The sequence below is a fragment of the Belonocnema kinseyi genome, chromosome 1, assembly GCF_010883055.1.
Source record: "Belonocnema kinseyi isolate 2016_QV_RU_SX_M_011 chromosome 1, B_treatae_v1, whole genome shotgun sequence".
In the NCBI taxonomy this organism is placed as follows: domain Eukaryota; kingdom Metazoa; phylum Arthropoda; class Insecta; order Hymenoptera; family Cynipidae; genus Belonocnema; species Belonocnema kinseyi.
Window position 1 is genome coordinate 116773708 of NC_046657.1, and position 24996 is coordinate 116798703.

Below are 24996 nucleotides of genomic sequence, written 5' to 3' on the forward strand. Positions count from 1 at the left end.
TTTACAGTATCTCCGCTCAAATAGGTGAAGAGCCGCGTCTGTAGGTTATGCTCTCGGTAAATAGAGTATAGTCTGCGTTATACTTCTGACGAAGACCGTCGAAGTACGGTCGAAGCGTAAACGGTTAAACGGTGAGACCTTCCAGTTGGCTATTTACTTTTAAATAAAAATTTGGACCCATAATCAACAATATTAATTAATTTCACACTAAGATTTTCACTTATTAATTACCCTGGTAAAAAAGCTTGTTAAACAAAAAATCTTTTTTAGTATATATTTTTTGAAGTATGATCAGATAGTTTTCCCAGGACCTGTTTTGCATGCACATAATACCATAATGCTATTATTATAATATGTACTACCTAATACGTAAACTGCATTATAGCTCATGAATGGCACTTGATTACACTGCTTGTGAGAAAGGAATGCCGTTTAATTGTACGATGTATTCGGCAAACGTAATGTCAAATAATTTTGTTTAATGTTCTTAATAAAGGTAGCATATTTACAAATATATTGTACTATCTTTACTAAAAAATATACTCACATAACTTTAGGTTAATACTTTTAGCCATAATAGCATATGTAAAATAATATTAGGCGGCCTCTCTCAAAAACATAGCATATTTTCATACAATTGTTTTGGTTAGATTATTATACATTCAGCATAAAATTTGGAAGAATGCTTTTGGTAAGGGTAGTACACTAAGTACAATATTATACTACATTTTCAAAAAATATAATATAAAACAAGTTGTGTCAATATAGTAGGGAAAAGTAGAAAATTTGGCACAATCATGTATTATATTTTTCTAAACATTATATGTACAAGCATTTACGGAGGCAGATCGTGCAGTTAGAGAAATTCTTCTGACACAACGGTGCAGCGCGGTGTTGAGACTATTTTCATGATAGAGTGGTATTTAATAATTTTACAATATCATGGCCTTTCACTTTTGTGTCAACACAATCATCTTTCTCTTCCCCTATGTCCCAACCCTCTCACTCTCTCTCGTATTCACCTAGACTTTCTGCAGTAAGGGGACTAGAAGGGCCCCAAAGTCCACGTTTAAACTTGTGTTGTGTGCTTCAAAGAATCAATTTCTTATAAACGGCTCGCATAGAGGGAGAATATTTTGTTGGTAGATTAAAAATATTCCCGTTGACAAAGTTTATTCATTCAGTGGGCAACTATCTTCAAATTCTATCAACTAACTATATTATACCTCAGTGTAAGAGAGCCAGGGAGAAAAGTGACGTCATCCTTAACGTCAGCAAGGTGATATGGCGAGTAAAGGCGAGGAGGACGTGCGAAGATCGAAGGGCTCCTCTACCGCCACCGATATTCTATCCTCTCTCCGTGACTCCCATGCAACGCCTGTGCGGCTTCAGCTATAAAACGGCGTGCACTGGCCCAGAACGTCAGTTTTTTAGGAGCCAGTTGCCAGCAACGTTATTTAAAACCCACTGCTGGCTACCAGCCTTACTTTGCGACCGCAAGCTATTGCCGTCCCTCACGCACAACAATGAAACGCTACTACCTCTCTCTCTTCGTAAACCTACAGCTGGTTGCCAGCCCTAGGTTTCACGAAAAAGCATCTCTGTCGCCATCCAAAAGCAAGTATCTTTGTACAAACTGTCATCTAAATTTATCTGTACATGATGGTAAGAGAAATATTTATTCGAATAAACTGAATTTTTTAACAAAACCAACACTTTCGTTGCTCAAATATTTGACCCCCCCCCCCCCCCCCCCCCCCCCCCCCCCCCCCCGCACTCCTTCATTAACGGGCCAGCTGGCATACCAGACTGCCCGTTTCCGCTAAAAGAGCTTAATACCAGCCCTTTTAGCCAACGCCCTTACTCACATCTTCCTGCACTCATTTTACTAACAACGTGAATCTCCGGTAACACGTTTCTTTCTAGGGAAAAAGTCAACATGGATAACAACCGTTTAGCTGCGACATCTTTCCACCTTCCTCGCCATCTTTCCTCCATGTTAGCATACAATGCAACCCGTCTTGCATTTGTGTGATGCAAAAAAGTACTATATAGGCGTTTTTAATTCGGTTTCCAAATCTCCCGCGCTCGAGATCTTGCGCCGATTGGCCAAAGGCTTCGAGACTCACAAGACGTGCACAAAATGTACGTATAACCAAATTCCGAAAAAAGGTTATGTTCCCCAGGATTCAACGAGCATTTCAAATAAATAATTAGTTACGAATTTTAAAAAATGTAACACAACATTAAAATTGTTCATAAATACATTCGGGACGTGCATTAAGTACTTTCTTAAAAATTGGAGTTGGTTTTCACTAATGTAACGGTACGTGAGTGATATTTGACGTTTGATAAGTGTCAAAATCGTATTGTACTTCGATCTTAATTAACTAAATAAATTAAATATCTGCAGGTTATACGTAATTAATTGGTGATAAAATCTGTTATTTTACTTATTGAATAAAATATGGGAATCAAACGCTTTTGACGAACTGCAACGAAAATTGTAATCCCTATGATTATAAAAATTGCAACGATGAATCTGAGATTCAAATGATGAGAGGTTAGAAGATCTTCAATAATAATTCAGCTTCAGAATAGACCTTTTTATTCTAGACGTCGACAGTGCGCAAATGCCAGGATGTTACGTCATTTCCGTATTTTTCGAACAGTTTTGTGTTGAAATATATGGAAAATATTGTAAATAAAAATAACAATAAAAAATAAATGTGTAAATAAATCAGAGCTTAAAGAAAACAAATTTTAAGTATATTCAGAAAAAAAACTGCAAAAAAAGTGCGAAAAGTGTGGCGAGCAAGCCCATTATTTACATTTGTTGACATCTGTCGTCTTCAAAAAAATGTTTTAAAATCCGAAAAAAAATACGGAAAATTGTGTTCCAGGAGAAAAATTAGTGCACAAATCGATTTAGTAGAAAGGTTAGTTGAGGTTGTGTTTGGCAGGTATTAATATTTTCTTTCTTTGCTAAAATTTTCTTACATATTAAATGAAGCATTGTTATCGGTGTTTCGAAGCTCCTAAATTTTTGATAAAAATAAAATCTATTTAATTCTTTCAATTGAGAACGCAAAACTATTATATTTATATATTTACAACCAGTGTATATGAAAGAAGGAAAATTTTTTTAGTATAATCCTTATACCAGGAAATCACTAACAAATGGCTTTTTATTGTCTAAACTTGAAAAAGAGAAGTAGAAAATATAATATTGTGTTATTTTATATTTGTATGAATATTAAATATTGACTCAAATAAAGTTCTGAACTGCAAATTTTGTACAAAAGAAAATATTTATACCTGCCACACAAAACCTCAACTAACCTTTCCACTAAATCACGTTTTTTCCTTTTAATAGTGGTTTTCGACATTTAGGACATCGTTTCAGCTGCTCAATACCGTGCTTTTCTACTGATTTGTGCACTAATTTTGCACCTGGAACATCATCTTCCGTGAGTTTCGCTGAATTTTTAAGCATTTTTTAAAAGATGACAGGTGCCGAAAGATGCAAATAATGGCCTTGGTTGCCGCACTCTTTGCACTTTTTCATGGTTTTTTTTAAATAGACTTAAAAATGTTCTACCTCAAAAATCTCCGTTATTTACAAATTAATATTTTGTTGTTGTTTTTATCAACAATATTTTTTATACATTTCGACACAAAACTGTTCAGAAAATACGGAAATGACGTAAAATTTCGGCATGTGCGAACTGTCAACGTCTAGAATAAAAAGGTCTATTAGAATGAGCCATGGTCATATAACGGAATTTTCAAGAGTTTGAACACTCGGTTTTTAAGTATACACCATATTACAAATCATTAATAAAGATTTCCAAATGTCTCAAAGATTTCAAAATATATCAAAGGATTTTGAGCATTTTATAAAGGCGTGTTTATCATATTTTAAATATTTCATAAAAATTACCCAAACATTTTTAAACTTCTGAAGGATGTAAAGGGTTTCAAAGATTTTTAAAAGGTTACAGCTCACCAGATTTTAAAGATTTTAAAACATTTGGAAGATTTGAAAAGGTTTCAAAACATTTTAGAAGATTTTTTTACTAATTATAGGTTTCAAATAACTCAATCATTTCATCGAATAAAAAAGATTTCGCAAACAAACATTTAAGAAAACTTTCCCAGAAAAACCACGTCCCGAGAATTTTTGTGAACACATTCTAATATTGCCTTACATTATTTTTAATTCGTAACTAATTATTTATTTGAAATGCGCGGTGAATCCTGGGGAACATAGTGTATGTTCCGATTTGAGTATATGAGAGTTTTTTAAAGTTTCAAAGTTGGCAATGCCATGTATAAGCATAGGCATCATTGCGCACCGGCAGCCTATGCTTATACATTGGCATTGCCAACTTTGAAACTTTAAATAACTCTCAACTGCTCAAATCGGAACATACCCATAACCTTTTTTCAGAATATGGTTATACGTATATTTTGTGCATGTCCTCTGAGCGCAAGATCAGCGCAAGATCTCGAGCGCGGGAGATTTGGAAACCGAATGAAAATCGCCTATATAGTACTTTTTTGCATTACACAAGTGCAAGACGGGTTGCATTGTATGCAAGAGTTTATATAATTGTATTCGCTATGACTACATAGTAAACGTCCTTACTGTATTATTAGATAAACACATCATCCCCTCGATGCACTTCCTTCGACATCCTTCCACTGGTATTCCCCAGAACCCTCGCCCTTCCTCTCTCTATCTCGCTATATCCAAAAAGACACCCACCATATATCCCTACTCTACAGCCTAAGTAATATTCCCTCATAATACCTCCTAAGGCTTCCCTTACTCTCCTGTCCATTAACTATCTTTCTTAATGAAATAAATTCAGGTAAGACAAACAATCAAAGTAAGTAATCCGTTTGAAAACTAATAACCTGGAGCAGGTGATCTGTTTTTCTAAACCAAGAATTTGTTTTTATTATTTATTTATTAGTGCTGAATTTATTTAATTATTCGTGGTCTGATTAAGCTGATCTTGTTCGATCGGCATTTTTTTAATAATAAAATCTTTGTAGCGCACAGCACTCATTTCAAGTTAGTGAGAATTTTCATCAACAAAACGCGTGGTTCACCTCGCTCTTTCTCGTCTTATATTACATCTTACTCTGAAAAGTGAGATTTTTCAGAGCGAGTGGTTGAAATCGACCCAGTAGATTCGACTTTCAGGAGAGAGGGGAAACTCACGAAATCTTCCCTCTTCACTTCCTACTACATTCTCACGGACAGGAATAGTTCGTAGACGAGGCTTACGGACAAGGTATAGATGACACGCATAGATGCAGTGGTGAGTGGTGGTAGGTGTTTCACGGAATCAGGAGCTCTCGAGCGAAAGCTCGATTTCTCGGGTTCCGAACAACTCATCTATTAGCAATAATAACATTAAATTTTTTTCGATGGTTTTTTGAAAAGAAGCAGCTCATAAACTATCGAAAGGTGTAAGCCCCCTTTCTTTGGCGCACGTCACATACATTATTAATTGAAAGCGCACACTTTCTTGTGCATTAGATTTTTTCTATATTCAATTATTATAATCAATTCTTTTGCTAACATTTGACAAACATCAAACTTAGCTACCTGATAAAAGATGTCCCTTAGACGGCCCTGAAATTGTTCTACTATTCATTTTGTCTCTTTTGACCTGCAATCCTTCTCACTCTCTCCTCTTTGTCTTTCCACTCATACGCAACTGCACTCCTAAGCTCAACGAGTCCTCCTGGCACCTCGCAACCTTTATCATGGCCCACGACAAATTTGACGGTCTCGCATTAATCTAAACTCCATTACCGGCTTCTCGGAGCTCCACAGATCCGCTAAATCTCGGCTACCGAATTTCCATAGCTTGTCTGCCCGGAAAAACTGCTACAATTTACTTTATCCACTGTCACGATAATTATTTCCAGGATTGAAAAAAGAGAGAATGGTTTCAGACATGATTTGCCTCACCCTTGGTCTTAAATTAGAGAAATCGAAACGTGAACAGACAGGACCGCATGAATAATTTCTGTTGGATTTGGAAGAATGACGTAACCTGATGCAACTAACGCACTGAATGTGGCCCTTAATCTATTTGTCACGCTTGATTGAGCACATACTTCCTTTCATCCCCGCGGCTTCTCTCATCACGAAATTGCGGAGGCCATAAGTTCTGATAACGGTGTAAACTGAAGAGCCTTACATAGCGAAATTGGCAGTATTTTTTTCATTTTATTGAAGATTTTCAAAACTACATTCGAAGACTAAAATTTGAAATTTAACATGTTTTAAATGCTTTAGAATTAAAAATTAAAAATTTATTAGTGCATCCAACACAAAATTGTATAATTTTTTAAAACGCTTGAATTTTAAATTTAGAATTCTCGAACGCTTTAAACAAGAAATATTTTAATCCATATTTACAATCAACGTATTTGAAAGTTGTGAAATGTTCTGAGAATTTCGAGTTTCAAATGTTCAGATTTAGAACAAAATAATCAGAAAATCAAGAACTGTAATTAATTGATAAATTTAGGTAAATTGGTACATTTTTTATCGTTTTTAAGAGTTTCTTATATGAAACATTGAATAACTTTAGGTTTCAAAATATAACCTATGCATCCGCAGTAATAGGGATACAGTAATGGAGACACGTCTCTGTTATTTTAATTTATGATGTAGATTAAATAGTAAATAAGTTTTCTGTTATCTTTTTTTAATAATAAGATAATTGGTGAAAATACAACCATACTTCATTCATCTTTTAAGTCTTTATACGTTCCTACATAAAGTATATGCGTTCGCATATAAGATTAATCTCGACTTGCATATCTTTCCTAGTTCAGAAATAAAAACTCTTGTTGTTTCGTAATTTAAGTTCAGCACCTAAACCATTTCTGAAACTGCGGTGCTTTCAAATACTTATTAAAGGTCGTAAAAGTACATTTTAAAGCTGCACATCATTTTGAAATACTATAGTGAAAGTAAAAGGAAGAGGATGAATTTCTCTCATGTCAGAAATCTCAGCCCCAAGCACGCCATAATTTAAATTCTTCGAGTCTGTTTGCTATGCGCGAATCAAGACGAAGTCTCTTAGAGAGGAGGAATTAAGCGGATCCTTCCGTTCTTTGCCGGGAATTGCACGGTAATTGAAAGCTTCGCCTCGAGAAGAACGAATCTCCGTGAAACTTTTGTCACAATAGTCGAAAACGCCCGGAAACTAGGTTCGTCGATAATAGGAAGGCTAAGCGCTAATTCTAGTTCTACCGTTGTAGCGTTTCGGGTAGCAGGAAATTTTACACATCTGAGGTGCCACTTTACGTGCAAACGAAATGGGTGAAATTTCCGGAAATTGGAACATATATTTCAATTAACCATACTTGTGGGTGAGTGTCGCCTAAGTGGAAATTTATGGTCGAGACTGTCGAGAACCTTGTACATATATACTAAGATAGGTTGCGGAATAGGCTAAATCTGAAAATCAAATGACTATTTTACGACTGAATAACTATACTGCAGTCTAGGAAAGTATTTCTAGGGAGGAATCTGGTTTACTGCACCGACAGTGATAATATTTTCTAAATGAAAAGCTAAATGATGATTTATTTTTTTCGTATTCAGACCCATATTTTTTTGGTCCAAGCACGCTTTACTTAGTTTACTAAAAATTACATTGCCAGATGTGAATATGAGACCGAATCCGAATAAGTCAATCATTTTCTTAATTCAATTATTTTTGATTTCAATTACTATCTACTTAATTTGAGTTGAAGTAAATAAAAGAGAAACTGCTGTTGGAAAACTGTCGCATAATTCTATGATGCAATTGCGAGTTCATATCGAAGTCCGAAATGAAGTACTTTGCAAAGCGCAACGTAAACAAGGATATTGATCGAACTCCCGATATCCGCAATCACTGACCTGAGATTTTCTAATTAGGACAGTTGAATGATTTGTGCTGAAGCTCATTTCACTCTGAAAAAGTATGTTGCGTAGAATCAAGCACTGTTTCGAAATGAATTACTCTACTATGAGCAGTTCGACTAAAGTCGAACCGAAATTCACATTGTACATGCAATAGTGTTGAAAATTAGAAACCTCCCCTTGCACTTCTCCTTCTCTCTAACATAAATGTTTGAAGTGTCTTCATATCTACACCTTTTTCATGTTTTTTTCTATGGCAATTTTTAAAATAATTTAAACATTCTATTGATATCTTTATTCTAGGTTTCCAAAGGAAGATCCTGTATCTGTCGTCGATCTGAGGGCAATAGTTTGGATCTACTCAGCTTTGACATAGAGCTGTCATATAAGATTCCTATCCTTTACTAAAGTCAAAGTACCTCAAAGAGTTGCATTCAAAGTATGCGCCCTGCGCCTACGAAAGAAGGTTATGTAGCATATTACCCGAGTCGAAATTTAGGCCCTACTTTGAAACCGTTACACTACCTTAGTAGGGGCTGGAAGCTGTAAAGTAGGTTCTAAATAAGCAGCGATTTTAATGTAATTTAGACCCTACTTTGACGCTAAAAGTTTCCCAAATCGATCGTTTTTCCACGTTTAGCGTCAAAGTAGGGTATGTATTTAGGACAAATTAGACCCTATTTTAAAGCTCAAACTACTATTGTAGGACATAAATATCAAGGATTTTCGCAATTTTTTTTGTCACATTCTATACAGAATTTTTTTATATTGACACAAAATCATATTCCACTGAAAAATCCGTGAGTACTAAGAAACGAACCCGAGATTGCACGCACGCACTGAGTATTTACCAAACGCCTAACGCCCTAACCAATTCAGCTAACTAAACACGTTGGGATGTTTTCGATAAAAATCATTAGCACTTGTCTAAGAATTCAAGGCACAACATCTTTTTAAATCCGAAACAATTAATTGAATAATTACTTTTTTTTAAACTTTCTGTTTCGCTAAATATTTGAAACGGTTTTTGAAGTGTTCAATATAAATTGGTTCTGTTTTTTAGAAGTATTCTACGTTATAAGCTTTAAAAGAACTTGAGGCTACATATTTTGGTGCAATCGCAGAATAAGAGCATCACCTGTTTTGGGTGAAAGAACAATTTTTTTCGGCAAAAAACTTTTAGAATCTTTAATTGAACGATAAATGAAGTGATTTGACCAGGCAGAAGTTTAAAATTATTGTTACTTTTGTTACTACGATGTCTTAAACGTAGAATTGTCACGATATCGGAATCATATCACAAGCTAATAAAAATAATCACAAAAATAATTTGGTCTAACCCCTACCCCCTTACTCTACCCCCAAAATTTCCCCTTACTTCCTCAAGTTTCGTTTCATTCCCTTTAATTTCCTTACTACCCCTTCCCTAGTGAATTAAGAGCTGCGAGTTAGAAGTCCTCCTTACTTTCCCTTCTTGAAAAAAGCAGAACATATGGATGGACAGACACCCGATCGAAACTATAAGGGTTTCTGCCTGAAGCTACGAAATCCAAAAAAGGTTCCCTCGAGGTTCAGATTTAAAAACCGAACCCATCCCTCTAAGATTTTTTTATGGAGTCATAAATTTTCAATCAGTTTTCCGTCGAAATAAATTTGCAGTCAGTTTTCCATCGAAGGAAAACCAGGATCCCAGGCGATTAACTTTTAGGCGTTAAAATTTCAGCAACAAATAAAAATTCTCTTACTTCGCATAATACAGGCAAAATTATAAAAATGTACATTTTTCTCCTTCTTTTTAAGCAACTGTTTTTTTTTGTGATCGGAGTGAACCATTACAGTTGTATACTATGATGATATAAGTTCCTATGATGTATTAGGGTTGTCGGTATTTATACATAGTGGAATTTTTAACAATTCTTCTGCTTTAACCTCTAAATTTTGCTTCAATTACCTAAAAAAATTATTTCAAAATTTAAGTAAAATCTTTTAATATTTAGGGTTCGAACAAAGAACATAAAATTTCTCATTGCTTGAATATGAGAACAAGTCAGCTGTTTGGAAATAATTAAATGCGACAATATGGAATAAATAATTTCTTATTTCAGTATCTTGTTCAGAGTTTATAATAAAATAAAATTCAATTCCTAAAAAATATTATCGAACCTAAGATTGTTTAATTCTTAATTCTTACTTAAACTTAATTCAACTTGGAAAAAATAAAAAAATAAAATAATGAGCAATTGGTCATTTTAAAATACCCAGTCATCTGTTAACTCATTTTGAATTATTTAAACAGCTTTGCATTGTTTAACCATTTTTCCCATGCAAGTCACTAAATGAATGTATTTTTTGAACTTTTTTAGTTCTTTCTAATATTTTTTTCAGTCGATATTCCTTCTCAGCCAAATATATATCAACTCTGCCTATGTAGAATGGTCCACCTTTGCCCTTTGCAAAACAAGAACTGTTTGTCTTTCTTTATCGTCATTAAATCCAGTGAACTTGCACGAGCAATATCAAGTAGGTCACTCAACGCTGAAAAAATTATGCTTTCTTTTCCATCTGTGTTGAAGTTTTCCCTAAACGACTTTTGTGAAGGTTATTTCATTCTTCAAAAGTTTTGATCTTCAGTGTTATGTTTCCTGTGTTGGTATTCCTGCTTTTTGGCAAAAAGTTAGTGTTTCCTCAATTACCAAACAAGGTTTCTTTAAGTTGTTTTTGCAGTTTTTCGAGCCTTTAAAATCCCTTGTCTGTAAGGTGGTAGTTCATGGCCGGCAATTTGATTAATGCAACTTCCAATCAAATATAATTCTTCTCAAAGCTGCGTTTTGAATGGTAGGAATGGGACTGAGTCATCTTGCCAGAGGAGACACTAAGTACAAGCATTTCTTAAATATTATGTACCTTTTGAAATAACCAGAGCACAAATTTAGAAAAAGGTAGTGACAATAAACGCTAGTCATAACACAACCTACCCAGATACCAAAATAATCGTCAGATAACGATATTCATTTGAATAAAGCAGTAAATTCTCTCAATTATCTAAGCCTATCGGATCGAACGGATTACTTAAATGTTTAGAAGTTCAAGACTATATTTATCTGGGAAATTATGAGCTGTAGTCCAGCTAAAAGGATAGGGTTAAATTGGTGCAGTATCAATTGCAAATCTAGACGAAATAGTACATTATGCAAGATGAGGCGAAAGGAGCAGATTTTTCCCATAGGTGGGTTTAGTGCCCGATTGAGAAGATTTTTTCCGAGGGTGCGTTTACTACCTAAATCTGCTTTCGTCCTGTGTTGCATATAGTATTTTATTCCACTCCCGACCGTAGCCATATTTTGCCCCTGAAAAGCGAGTCGGGCGCATTTTTCCATACCTTTGTTCGCACCTCGAATTGTGATCGACTAATTTTTACTTTCGCCCCGCTAATTTTTTCTTGTCTCGCTAATTTTACCTCCACCCCACAAATGTTACTTTCGCCCCGCAAATGCGGTTCGCAGGAAATATATACCACTTTTGTCCCTATTTCCAGGGACAAAAGGTGACCATTTCGGTCGACTGTGGAATAAACTATTTTAAGCTGCATGAATAATTCAGAGCGTTCCCGCAAAACAGATAAATAACTCATGCTAATCAAACCGGCAGAAAATAAACGCATTTTCCCCATAATCGATAAAAACACATAAAATAAGTTAAAATAAATAGAATTTTCATACAACTTGAATTTATTTAAACGTTAAAGGGTATTCTTAGAAAACAAAATATAGTAGTAACTAAAAATATTTCAATTTTCAAAGAATAGCAATAATAATATATTTAAACAAAACGAATTGTTCAAAATATTGATACTAGTTTATACATTTATGATCATCCTTATAAAATAAATGAGTACTTACAAATATAAAAATCTATGGAAAATTTGGTCAGATAAAAGGATTGTCTTTCTTTATTAGGTATAATATATACTTAAACAATCACGAATTATTTAAAGAATTTTGAAATTCTGTAAAAAAAATGTTTTATTGTTATTTTCGATTGATTTCTGGACGTTTTAAAAACAATATTGTCTGCCAATCAAGCATTTTTGGTTTCCATTGTACAATTTTGAATAATTTAAATTTGAATCCCATAAAGCAATATTAGATTTTTAAACCTATAATTACTCAATTTTGAACGCGTTCTTTTACTTAAATATTTTTTACACTTGAATGTGTTGCATTATATTTGCTTATTTTTTACGCTTTTGATTTTAAAGTAGCAGTAACTTCAGAGCTATGGTTACGCCCAAGGGTTGTTATGGGCGTAAGTACAGTTCTGAAATTACTGCTACGTGCACGGAGGACTCATCCGAATGTAGTTACTGTTTTTTTCCGTAGAACAGCAGAAATTATATAATTTATTTGTGAATTTTATAATTAATTTAATAGCAGGCACAAATCTACAAAGTGGTCATGCCCCCCCCCCCCAGGATTTTTTTCCTTATCCTCATTTTTTCTTTTTCACTGGGAAATTGAAAAAAAAACTATAAAAATATTAATATTTGAAAGATTGCAAAACCTGAAATATATAGTAAGCTACAAACTAATTAATTATTTACTTTGTCCAAATTTAAGTTCCTATCTTTTTACTTGTTTTCGATTTTTTTTTGTCCCATGGCTTTTTATGTCCTGTTAATTAGGCAGTTTATTGTAGCATACGTTATATTCGCATCATATTTGACTTGAATTAACAGGAAGAAATATAATATTGGACCAGGGGTAGACCTGTATGCCGTCATAGGTCCTGTCGATTTAAATGTCGCATCTTGTGTAGAATTTTCCGCTGATTTTGAAAATCGAGGGTGTTTCCTCGAGAAATGGGTCAATTTTGAGATAATCGCATCTGAATTTTTAATTAATCAAGTAGCCCGCTTACAATTTTATTATTATTACCATTTTTCTTTCACAGTCGTCTAGGGTATAATGTTTACGAACAAAAAGTTCCTCAGCCAGTTTTCAATTACTTTAATTGTTAATGCAGAAGATGAACAATCAAACCGAAAATGTCAGTGGAATTGGAATGCACCATTCTACGTCAATATTCATCCGACGACAAAAAGCTTCAAACAAAAGTGTAATTACTTGGGCAGATGGAACTTTTTTTAATGCATACGTTTTCAATAAAAGTAAAAGATTTCGAAAATTCAACGCTTATTTAGATGAAAAAATCTTTACAAGGTATGAAGTATCGTTTTCTCTAAAAGAACTTTATATTTTAAAAAGAACTTACTGTTTTTAATGAGAACTATACTTTAATCTGAAGCTCTTCAATCAAATTTATTTATTTACCAAGTTAGTGCAAATAATTAAATACATGAACTTTATTCCATGATATCATTGGTAATTATAAGTGAAATCTTGCAACAAAAATCAAATTAATAGTATGAAAAGGCACTGAAATATTAGTTTTCTAAAATTACGAAAAAACAATTATTGTATAAACTAGGGGCTATGATAAATGGAGCCTCGATCTCAGCTTCTAACTGAGGTAAAAAGTTGAAATTAAGCTCAATAATTTCCATAAATTTTTTCAATTGAATGGCTGTATTAACAACTTTGTAACATTTATACTTTCTTTATTACAGCGCTTTTAGTTTTAAGTAAAAAGTAGGTAGAATTTATTACAGTATTTCAGCACCCCTTTTGAAAGTGCATAATACGGCAATAAACGACCCAAAAGTTTTTCCACTGTCAAAGGCGTCTTGCCGTAGACAAACCATTGAAGCCAAGGTAGGGGCCCACAAATTTAGCTTCTTTCTATTAAAATCGTGGAATGGAGCATCTTCAGTTCCTTTTGTTGAAGAAGTTTTCTTATGAACCGTATCTACAATAATCTCAATATTATTACTTTAAATTTATAAGCAAAGTGTTATTTTAAATGGCTGGGAATTAGATAATAATGGTATAATATAAACCCGCTAAGTTTTATAATGTCTGAGATAGCTATTTAAAAATTATTTCCAATATTTCTATAGGGCACTTTATAAAAAAAGTTTCAGAATATTTCCGAATAATTATTGTAATATTTTCCAAACGACTTGACAAAGCTTTCAATCCAAAAATACATTGTATAGATTTTTTTCATCCACATTATCGTCGAATTTTCTAAATATTTTACTTTAGTTCAAAACTTTTACATTAAAAAATGTTCCACCTGGCCAAGTAGTAACACTTTTGTTTTAAACTTTTTGTCATCTGATGAATATTAACGTAGAAGATAGTGCCTTTTAATTACTCTAACATTTTCGCTTTTATTGTTCATCTTCTGCATTAACAATCAAAGTAATCGAAAACTGGTTGAGGAATTTTTTGTTCGTAAACATATACCCCAAACACTTAATTTTCCCGTAGGTTATCATTTATTTTGTAAATGTTTTTTCTATTAATATCAGCAAAAAGACTCACAGAAAAAACTGAAGTTAAATTTTTTTGCATGTAAAATTTCCCGCTGTTAAAGTTTACATGCTATTTGGCGAAATTTTACCCTACGACGGAATACAAGCTGTCGTAAATAAATGTATTTCGGCGACAGTTTCACCCAGGTTAGGAGAATAATTTTTATCACGCTGAAGTGAGCAAATTTCGGTAAAACACGTAGAATAAGAAACTGAAAAAAAGGAAAAGAATTGTTCTTACTGATTTAGTATCTCTTCCGAAACAAATTACACTATTGTAGACGAATTAGAAATTTCCTATAATAAGTTGCGCAAAAAGCGCAAAAACAACGAACAGACGGGAATTCCCATTTATCTCCAATTTAATGAAGTTAAACGACGAAAAATAGCGCCAGCGTCGCGATTCTCGCTACATCTTGAATAAAAATGGAGCGATCATAAGGCGAAATATTATCCTGGCAAGGTTAAAAATCGGAAATTATCTTCGATTAATGTAAAGTTTACTCGGCAAGGTTAATTTTTGTTGCGATAAATCTTTCACCTGGAATCGACGTAAACTTTATCTTTCGTTTTTTCTGTGTTATCAAACACCTTTTTTTTTTTAATTTTTCGCTTAATGTTGAATAAATCTGGAAAAAACGAAAGTAAAAATTTTAAGAACTGTATTCTGCTATTTCGCATTTGTTTAGAAGGTTCAGGAATCATGCAATATCACATGTTAGAAGTTTCTCCAGTGGTTATTCAGATATCTTATTTATTACACCTTAAGTTTTCTACAGATTCATATATAATTGTAAAACCGAAAAAGGTGAAATTTTAATCCGACTGAAAAGTATCACATAGAGCGGAATGAGCCACCTCTTCCTGTGCATTAACCTAACCTCTTAGTGTAGCAATCAGTAGATTAGGATGCAATGTTTCATATTATCAGATTGTGCAGGGTGTTAAATATGGTTTAAAGGTATAAAAAACTAATCTTGTCGACAAAAATTTTCAGAAAAAGTATGACAGCAGCACTGTTATAGGTATGATAAATAAATATAAGTTGCTATCAACCAGAAGAGAGAGCACTGTTTTTATTGTGTATTTCTTAAAAAACTTCGTTTGAAAACTCGTAAAATGGTATAAAAATAAGAAAAACACTGTTGTGGTTTAAAAATACGGCAGACGTTTAAAAAACGGTTTAATATCCCAAAATATATGACATTCAGTGTCATGCAGTAATTGTAGTAGACCGCAGTCTAGTATTTGGGAGTTTAGGTATTGTAGAATTGATCTTTTACTGAAATATCCAGTGTAGGAATCTAATCAGGGATCCGGCCGGGACCCAGCCAGATAGCCCCGGTTAAAGCCGGGCTCTGGTCGGGGAATCCGGCCGGGATCCCCAGCTAAAAAAGTCACGGAAAACTGGTCGGATCCCGACTTGAATACCGGCCGGATTCCGGTCGGATAATCCGGCCACAGGGCGATTAAAAAATATTGGCCTAAGGCTAGAAATTGGTATGGTGAACTTTAAAGATCAAATCAAGTTTGCTAATTCTGGCAAGGAAATTGGAGTCGAATTTTAACCACTCATAATAGAAGCTCGTTGCAATTGTTTCACGTTGGAAACGACGTGGTGATTTTAGGTTAGGAACGTACACAAAAAAGATGTATTCACAAAAGTATAATTTAATTAAAAATAATTATTATTCGCGAACTAAGTGGGAGTTTCAGACTGATTACTGAAACAAGGTTGATGTTAATTAGAGATCTCGATTTTATTTGTAAACTTTGAGGAAATGACGCAAAGTGAGTGCAATGTGTAGCCTCGTTCGAAGTCCGAAACTGAAAATTAGTGAGTGTCTACGCAGTCGCGAGACGCAGAAGGGGATATACATGGTGGTAAATTTGAAAGTGTACAGACTAAACATTGTCCGAAAATAGTGAAAATTGTAACATTTCTGCTGATGCACATGCCAAAATTGATAACAGTTTTATATAATAAGTCAAAACATTCATAAAAATGTAATGTTTTTTTTTAAGAATTTAAAACAGCTTATTTCTGTTTCACTGCTCTAATAAATATTTAAAGCATACTTTTCAAATGATAATTAATCTATCTTCCATAATTACGTCTTTGATAATATCACAGCTCTTAAAAATGTGTAATTTTGACACAAAAATTATCCTGGCTAGTACTTGGTCGGCTCCTGACCATGAGATATAATCAGAGTTGGCTCGGCCAGTAACCGGCCGGCTCCCGACTGGTTGATTCGAGAAAAATGTAGCCCGACTGGCTCCCGGCTGGTTCCTGTCTATGAAACCCAGCCAGGGGTTAGCCCGGCCGAGATTCGACAAGAAATCTTGTTGTAGTAGGGCCAACCGGGGTAATTTCTACACGGTACGTGGTTAAGTCAAAAAATTGCTATATTTATTTCTGTAATATAATTATTAAAAGATACGTAGATATATATCGTTTTTCTATTTACTCTTTGTATTGTTAGTTATGGTAAAGGTTAGGATTAAAGATTGCATCATTTTAAAGTTAAATAATTTAAATTTTCATTTAAATTGTGAAAAGATATGTTTTCATTTTCAAATATTCTAATTTAACAAGACTTTTTATTACAAATAATATATAATAAGTCATTTATTTGGGTGACCCATCTCGCCCCAATGTCTGACTCATCCCGCCCCAGGCATGAGGCGATATGAGCCAAGCGCACTAGTTCTTTATTTTCGTTTATAATTCCGCATATACTTTTCTAGTTACTTTTATCTTGGAAAAATTTTAATTAAAAATGTTTGTACAGTATATATAATGTTTTTCTTCCAAGCAATGAATTAGCAGATTTTAAATACCCTATTACAGTCTCACATCAGCCCGAAACGGCAAATATAAAATTTTATTAACATTCTAAGGAAAATATATAGTATTGCAATCTGAAGGAATAGTCCTGGAACTGAAATCTTTGTTACATAATTTTTTTATGTTAATATTTTTGACCAGGCCCAGATCTTTTAGATTTCTGGTCTGATGCTCTAACCAAATAAGCTAGGGAGAGACGAGAATATTTTCTTCACAACACCTGCAAGTTAAGTTCCAATTTCATCCTTATACTTGTAAGATTAAAAATTTTTTCGGCACAAGAAAGTTTACATTTATTTTTGATGTTAATGTTTTTGACCAGGCAAATGTATTACTAATTTATATGTTAATTTGTTTTTGTCCACATTGTCTATAATCAATATTCTTTTAATATTGATTTAAAATTTAGCAAAAATGCTCTCTAGCTCCGTTGGGGTTCGAGCTCAGGTATTTTAGATTTTCGGTCTGATTAAATGATATTTAATATTTATTTAACATTTTGGGTCTTAACAAATAGCAAGTAGGTGGTAGTTACTCGAAACCTTTTATCTTGCAACTCAGCAGTCGAAAATTGAAGTAAATACATAGATTAAAAACTATTTTATGTAAATGTAAGTACTTTAAATTAAGAACAGCTCTAATGCTTTGTTACTTATTATGTAAATTGAAATTTTTTTAAGTTACGAAGGTTTGATTTTTACCATTTTTATAACTTGGTACATTTTTTGTAAATTGAAAATTACAAGAAGCTTGTTTTTTTTTCTAGAAACTACTCTAAAAAGTTTATATTGGGCATTTGACTACTAATAAGAAACTTATCGCGCCAGATTTATGTTTTCTACTGGAAAATAATATTAAATGTTAAAAATGACATATACATCAATTCGCCAATTTAATAAGTCATAGCCCTCTTTTTGTATACAAATTTCCAACACTCCGCCCGCCATCCCCCAAGTCACTTTTCTGAAATTGCGTCTGTTTACTAGTTCTTACAAAACAATGGCGGATAGGGGTGGTCCCCGAGCAAAAAACATATTGTCGCTTTAAAGTCAATGAAATTAATTTTTAATATTGTAATCTAACTTTATGCGCAACAAACTACGATCCGAGTTCCTATCCGTGAGTCAACTGAGACATACCACATGTGAGAAATATAACAAAACACGGTGGAATTTAATTAACTTTAAAATAAAACTTCTTGTACCAATGGGATTTCAGGTGAATATTGTCTACGATGTCTCACGATTATTTAATGTCAAAATATGGAAATAACCCGTAGAGGAATTCGTGAGATAATTCGATTTATGTATGGACATATAGTGTTTTCTAATGAGTATACATTTGCAATAAATATTACAAGTTTGAAACATGTTTCAATGTGTTTAATTTAATATAATTAATTATACAAACGATGAATATTTCAATTGGAAGTAACTAACTCGAAATTAAAACAAATCAACAAATTTTTTTAAGTTACAAGCTGGAGAAATAATGTAGCTCTTTTCAAGTAGTTGATTAAGAATATCAACATATTAAATTTGGAAAGATAAGAATCTACTTTAATAATAATATTTCAATCATTATTCATTCACGAATCAACAAAAATAGCCATTGCAATGAATAAAATCTGTTATGCCCACAAAGAGTACAAAATAGGCTTCCAAGTAGGTTTTAATTCAGCATGAACAGACCCCATTGACTATTCACTGTAAAAATCAAGACCTGTTTGCCTTTTATCGCAAAAATAGGTTACATGGAAAAATACTGCATGAACTTCAGGCGTTATTGGTATATCAAGCGCGATGTAGCTCTCTCTGAAAGCTGCAATCTTCGTTTTAAAGACAGAATCGAGATATTTACGAAAGCAGGCATAAACGCCTCTACATTTTTCGAACGTGTCGCCCATGCGTGCTTTAGTAAAATCTAGGTCTTAACATCAAAACAAAGATTGTAGCATTCAAAGAGATTACATTTGATATAACAATAAAACCCTAAGTTCATGCACTTTTTTCCTGTACATGATTTTACGACAAAATGCAAACAGTTCTTGATTTCTACAGCGAACAGTCAATAAAGTCTGTTTATGGTGAATTTAAACCTATTTGGAAGAAGAATAAGGTCGCAAAAAATCTTTCAGAGTTCGCAAAAATACTAAGTCGTCCTCTTTGTGAATATAATTATTTCCACTTATTTCATTTGATATTTTCATTGGTTTGTGAATAAATAATGAGTTCATCATTATTGAAGTGGATTTTTAACTTTCCAAATATGATACATTGATATCATCGATAAATTACTTATAAAATGTGAAATTATAGCTAAAGCTCGTAATTTCAACAAATTAAGTCGATTTAATTTCGAGCTTGTTATTTCGAGTTGCAATATTTAGAAATTGCATAATAAATTATATGAAATTAAATACTTAAACATATTTAAAACCTTTTAATATTTATTTCAAAGTTATACTGAACATAAGACGCTACATGACGATTAAAAATTGATTTATCTCATGAATCCCTCTACCGATTATTTACATAACTTTTGTTTTAAAGTTGGTCCATGCCCATCATTAAATATTTATTTGGTTTTGTAAACTTAGCCTATATGTAGGCTCTGGAAGCTACGGCCACGAATTTTCTAGGAATGATTGATCCCGATGCAACTGGAATATCGTAAGACATGTAACTTCCCACACCAGAATCGGGAAATCATTTCATTATAATCCAGAAGGAAAAAACACTGGTAAGTGTTGATGGATCACTTAACTTCACGATAATCCATATAACGAGGTGCATTCACTGTAGGTACAGGCGCTGGCTCGTGACTGATCACGGAGTGAATTTTTGTCAAACCCCTATCCCTACAATTCTATACTTTCCTCTTTCCAATGTTTTCCACTCTGAGACGTCAATCGGCTAGGTGGCAGATATTCAGGATTAAAGTGTAGGATTAAATTAACAGGAGAAAAATTATTTTAAAATATTTTTTCCTGTATTCTAGGCTATATCATTAAACTATGCTTTTAAAAAACTGTAAAGAATGGTCAGTATCGGTAATTCTTTGTTTGCTGGTACCGACAATTAATTCACTGCTAACAGTTTTCTATACACAACTACCCTAAAAAAGACACACGCGCGAGACACTGCTCAAGAATCACTTATTAAAGTGGAACACTTTTCGTTGAAATAAGATTAACACTTTAAAATTCACGGGTCGGAACTCGTCCTGATGATCAATATATTTTTTGAATAATGTGACTCCTCGAGCTTTATCTTCACAAGAGGTCACAAGTTTTTGACCTGAAGGTCGGAACGATGCCGCCAAGCTTACCGAGCAAGCCACCATGACAACAACACTACCGCATCACACGCTTGGTCGCAAGGTATCGACCGACATACACAGAGAGAAGGGACTACGCGAAACAACAGAGTCAGGAACAAACTCCCAACAATAACAAACCTTATAAAGAATAATTAACATTTCTCAATTATAAACTAATGTTGTATTTTAACTAAATCAAATTGAGTAGGCTAAAAAAAATGTACTAACACTACTATGGATTTTTGAATGCTGATCTCTACATTCAAACTTTCAATTAAAAATAGGATTTTATGATGAAAAAGTTTGCATTTTGAACACATCAAGGACTAAAGCAACCTAGAAGTGATTCTTTCACTAATTTAGATTTGGAAAATTAAAAATTTATATAACCTAAACTTTCTTTATAAATGGGAAATCATTGACTTTGATTGCCAATCAACTTCTCGCGTATTGCAAAAATTTCGAAGCGAAAATTGTATAGTGATTATATACTAATTATAACCACATTGATTTGAAGACATGTTTACAATGCTAAAACTCCATTGTTCGATTGATATACGCTTTACATTTAACTTCAGTACAAGATCTAAATCACGACTACAAAGCGAGAATCAGAGCTTGGATCAGAGTCTATAAATAATCGTGTCGAAAACCAGAACCGCGAAACGTTATTCCGTTTAATGCGATCGACAAGAGATTTTATCACGGTCCCAAGAGCTTGCCGGTGTCTCGCGTCAAACTCACAGAATGAATGCCTTAGGAATGAAAATAAATCTCACCAAAGAAATAAATGTTACTTTTGCTCGGCAGTATCAAGATATTGATCAGGGTCAATGAAATTTCTATCGCAGACCCCTATCAATCGACGCGGCTGTCGCGAAAGCTTTTCCCGTATAAATTACTGCTTTCTACGGAAAAAGCTAAAGCCCACTTATTCTTTACATCAACTTAATATGATTAATATTTTTTTCATGAAAGAAGCTCAGTTCTTTTTAAATTTTGTTTTACAAATCTTAACAAAATTTTTGCATAACTGGTATATATAGTTATTTTAAGTTTTATGCCTTTGGATAAATCAGGGTGGCCGAAAACTTCGATTTTATAATTCCCTGACTTTTACCTCACCTTGCACTATCTAATTTGTATTTCCCTTGAATATGAATATTCAAAGTCTAAAAATATAATGCTGTAAACCGTTAGTTTAATTTACAAATATTGAATTTATTATTTTTAGGACTTTCACAACTTAATTTAATTGAAAAAAAGTAACGTACATAAACCGAAAAAATGATCAAAAGTGACTAATTTTCCACCCAAACAACAGGAGAAATTCGTTTCAAAACAATGCAACGTGAGTTGAAAACAATTTTAATACATGGTGAAAAATTGAACGAATCCAAATAATTCCATTGATTTCAGTAAAATTTTCATAAAAATTTAAGTCAATTAAAAACAATTTCATGGTATGGAAAAAAAATAAATTCAATAAAATAATGTCTAAACAACACGCAATAAAGTCTAAAAATCTAAGAAAATTCTAAAGAATTCAAAGCAATTAAAAAGACTTTAGAATAAATTAATAAATATTTGCCGTTAAGTTCAAAATAATGCGAACGAATGACAGCAAAATATTTGAAAATCTCTTAAAATCTTTGAAACACCGTGGAGTTTTTAAAATATTTTAAAATAAATAGAGACTTAGAAATCATTCGATATCTTTTGAAATTCTCGGAAATTCTTAGCAATCACGTCAAAACAATTTTGATTGCTTAAAATCATAAAGATTACTAAAATTCCTTTAAATTATTGAAATCATTTAAAAATTAAATAATTTAAAAACAGCTTTTGAAAATACATTGAAATATTTTTAAATACTCTAAGCTGTTTCGAATCCTTCAAAATCCCATTAAATTAATAAAGTCAGTTGAAAATTCTTCGCAATATTTTTAAATCCCTCGAAGCTTTTCAAACCTCTTTAAAATGTCATGGGATTTAAAAAAATTAATATTTTTTAAATCCTTTGAAATCACTTTAAATTATTAAAATCGATTGAAATGTGTCTCAAGTGATCCTTCCATTTTAAAAAGTGACTACTGCCTTTATCTTAAGAAAGTGATTAACGAGTGATTTGAGAAAAAAGTCTTTAAAAGTAATCGTGTCACAGCCCTAATTTAATCATGACAGTTATATAAAGTTGTTCTTACAGAAATTCCCTGACTTTGCCATTTTCTTTCCAAACTTGCTGTCTATTCCCTGACTTTCCCAACCTTAAGAAATTCCCTAACTTTTCCCTGGCCTGCAGCCGCACCCTGTGAAAAAAATTTGGAAAGTTTTATTTAAAAATTGTATTGAAACGTATCTCCAAGTCCAAATCTTAATCACGTAGACCCTACTTTTCCTCAAAAACTAAGACCGAAAAAGTCCAAGGTTTGTTATTAGGTCGATAATTTCTTATAACCTTACAGGACAGTACTTTTAGGTCGCAGACTATGTATAGAAAAATCATTCCCTCCCCCCCTTTAAAGTAAACAAAATCTAGGATCGAGAGATGTATTGCATCAAATTTCAGGGTAAACTGATTGCATGGTTTTATGTGCTTGTAGGGAAATGGAAGTGCTTTCATGTAAATTGAAAATGATCTTAGGTAATCACATATTATTTCTTTTCATTTTTTATAAGTTCATCTGGTTAAACTTATTTCTTGTGATTAATTTTATCTGATTTAATGGTTAATTATGTCCGATTACAATCAAGATTTTTCACTGACGGCAAGAGAGATGCACGACTCGTATAATGTGTACATGTTACCCGCAACTTAAATAGAAGGAAGAAAAGAATATTTTCTTTATCGGAAGGAAGCGTAAGTTTCGGGCACGTCATGGTAATGATGTTAACATTAAGCGTGACCCAAATACCTCAACACTTTCGAATCACACGCATGTGAAAAATGACATAAAAGCAATTCTGCGTACAATCGCGCTTCAACGTTAGTCTGATGTACCTCTTTTACCCCGCGATCGTGATTTATGTTTCGGTGCAATGTGCGTCAGCTTCAGGATTGTATTGTCCATGCAGTAACTCGCGAATAGACAAAGGCATTCGTAGACAAAAGAAAACAAAGAAGCTTACAAACAGACGGAGATAAAGAGCTATTGAAAATAACGTGCAACCTTTCGCCGAGATTTCACTGGGTTTCTCGCGACAGTGAATGAGAGTCGGCCTCCTCTAACAAGGTGATAGTTCAAGGTAACACATGAAACTCCATTGCCAACCAGGAATCTGATTTATGGTTACATCAAATCGAAATATAGATATTAATTTTCAATAAAAGTGGGCGAGGAGATGAATCATCGAAAAGCGTTGTTAATTATTCACAAAAATGTAGGTGGTGATACATGCAGGATTGAGGTATAATCTGCAACATTTAATTTAACTTTTCGATCTATTTTCACAGTCCAAAATATAATTATAGATAAAAACGTAAAGGAACGCCACTAGCCGAAGATTTTTTGTGACAGAAATTGAATGATACTACTTGAATTCTGTAGTGGCTGACTGACAGCAGATTATACTACTTGGAACCGATTACAGCTGACCTAAAATGACTTATACTACTAAAAATCTATTATGGCTGACTTGGAACAACTTTTCCTTCTTGGAAACTCTTCTACACTGTAGAAACCGCTGATAGGCATTTGGTCACATTTGACGAGAAAATGATTCTGCAAACAAAAACGAAATTAGTTAATATTCAGAACTCGTGCATCGCATTTGAAATTTCCCATGGTATTTAAATGACAAAAACTTAGGAAAACGTTGAAGCAAAACCCTCACGAATCTTGAGGATTACACCAAAACTTTAGAGATCTTATGAAAACTAAACGAGCCGCAGTGAGAGTTTTGGAAACATTGGTCGCTATTACAAATTTTTATTCACTACTATCGATTTTTTTATCGGTGTCAACTAAGCTAATGGGAATAAAAGTTTAAAAAAGGAATAGGAGAGCTAATTGAGAAAGATTTATAATTATTATGAAAGGTATATTAATGAAGAATTCTAGTATGACGTCTGAAATGGCTAAATAAGTGAATCGTCAATTACCTCATTAAAAGCAAGTCAGATCCTTATTTGATCTTGAGAGCCGTAAAATAATGAAAATAATAATAATTCTAAATTAACCAAAGCTGGAATGAGGTAAAACTGAGAGGCACAGAGAGAATTGATTGAAAAATCAGTTGACAATTATAATTACATTAAATTTATGTTTATAAACTTATACGAAAAAGTTGTTATAAATGGGTCACGCAGAGATTAGATAAAAATATTTAATCATAATAAAGTTAGCCCTTAAACGGCCAAAACGCCACTACCGGTACACTGCTTTTCAACGGCCAATAACTAAGACTATTCGACACTAGAAAAAATTGAGACACATATATTTT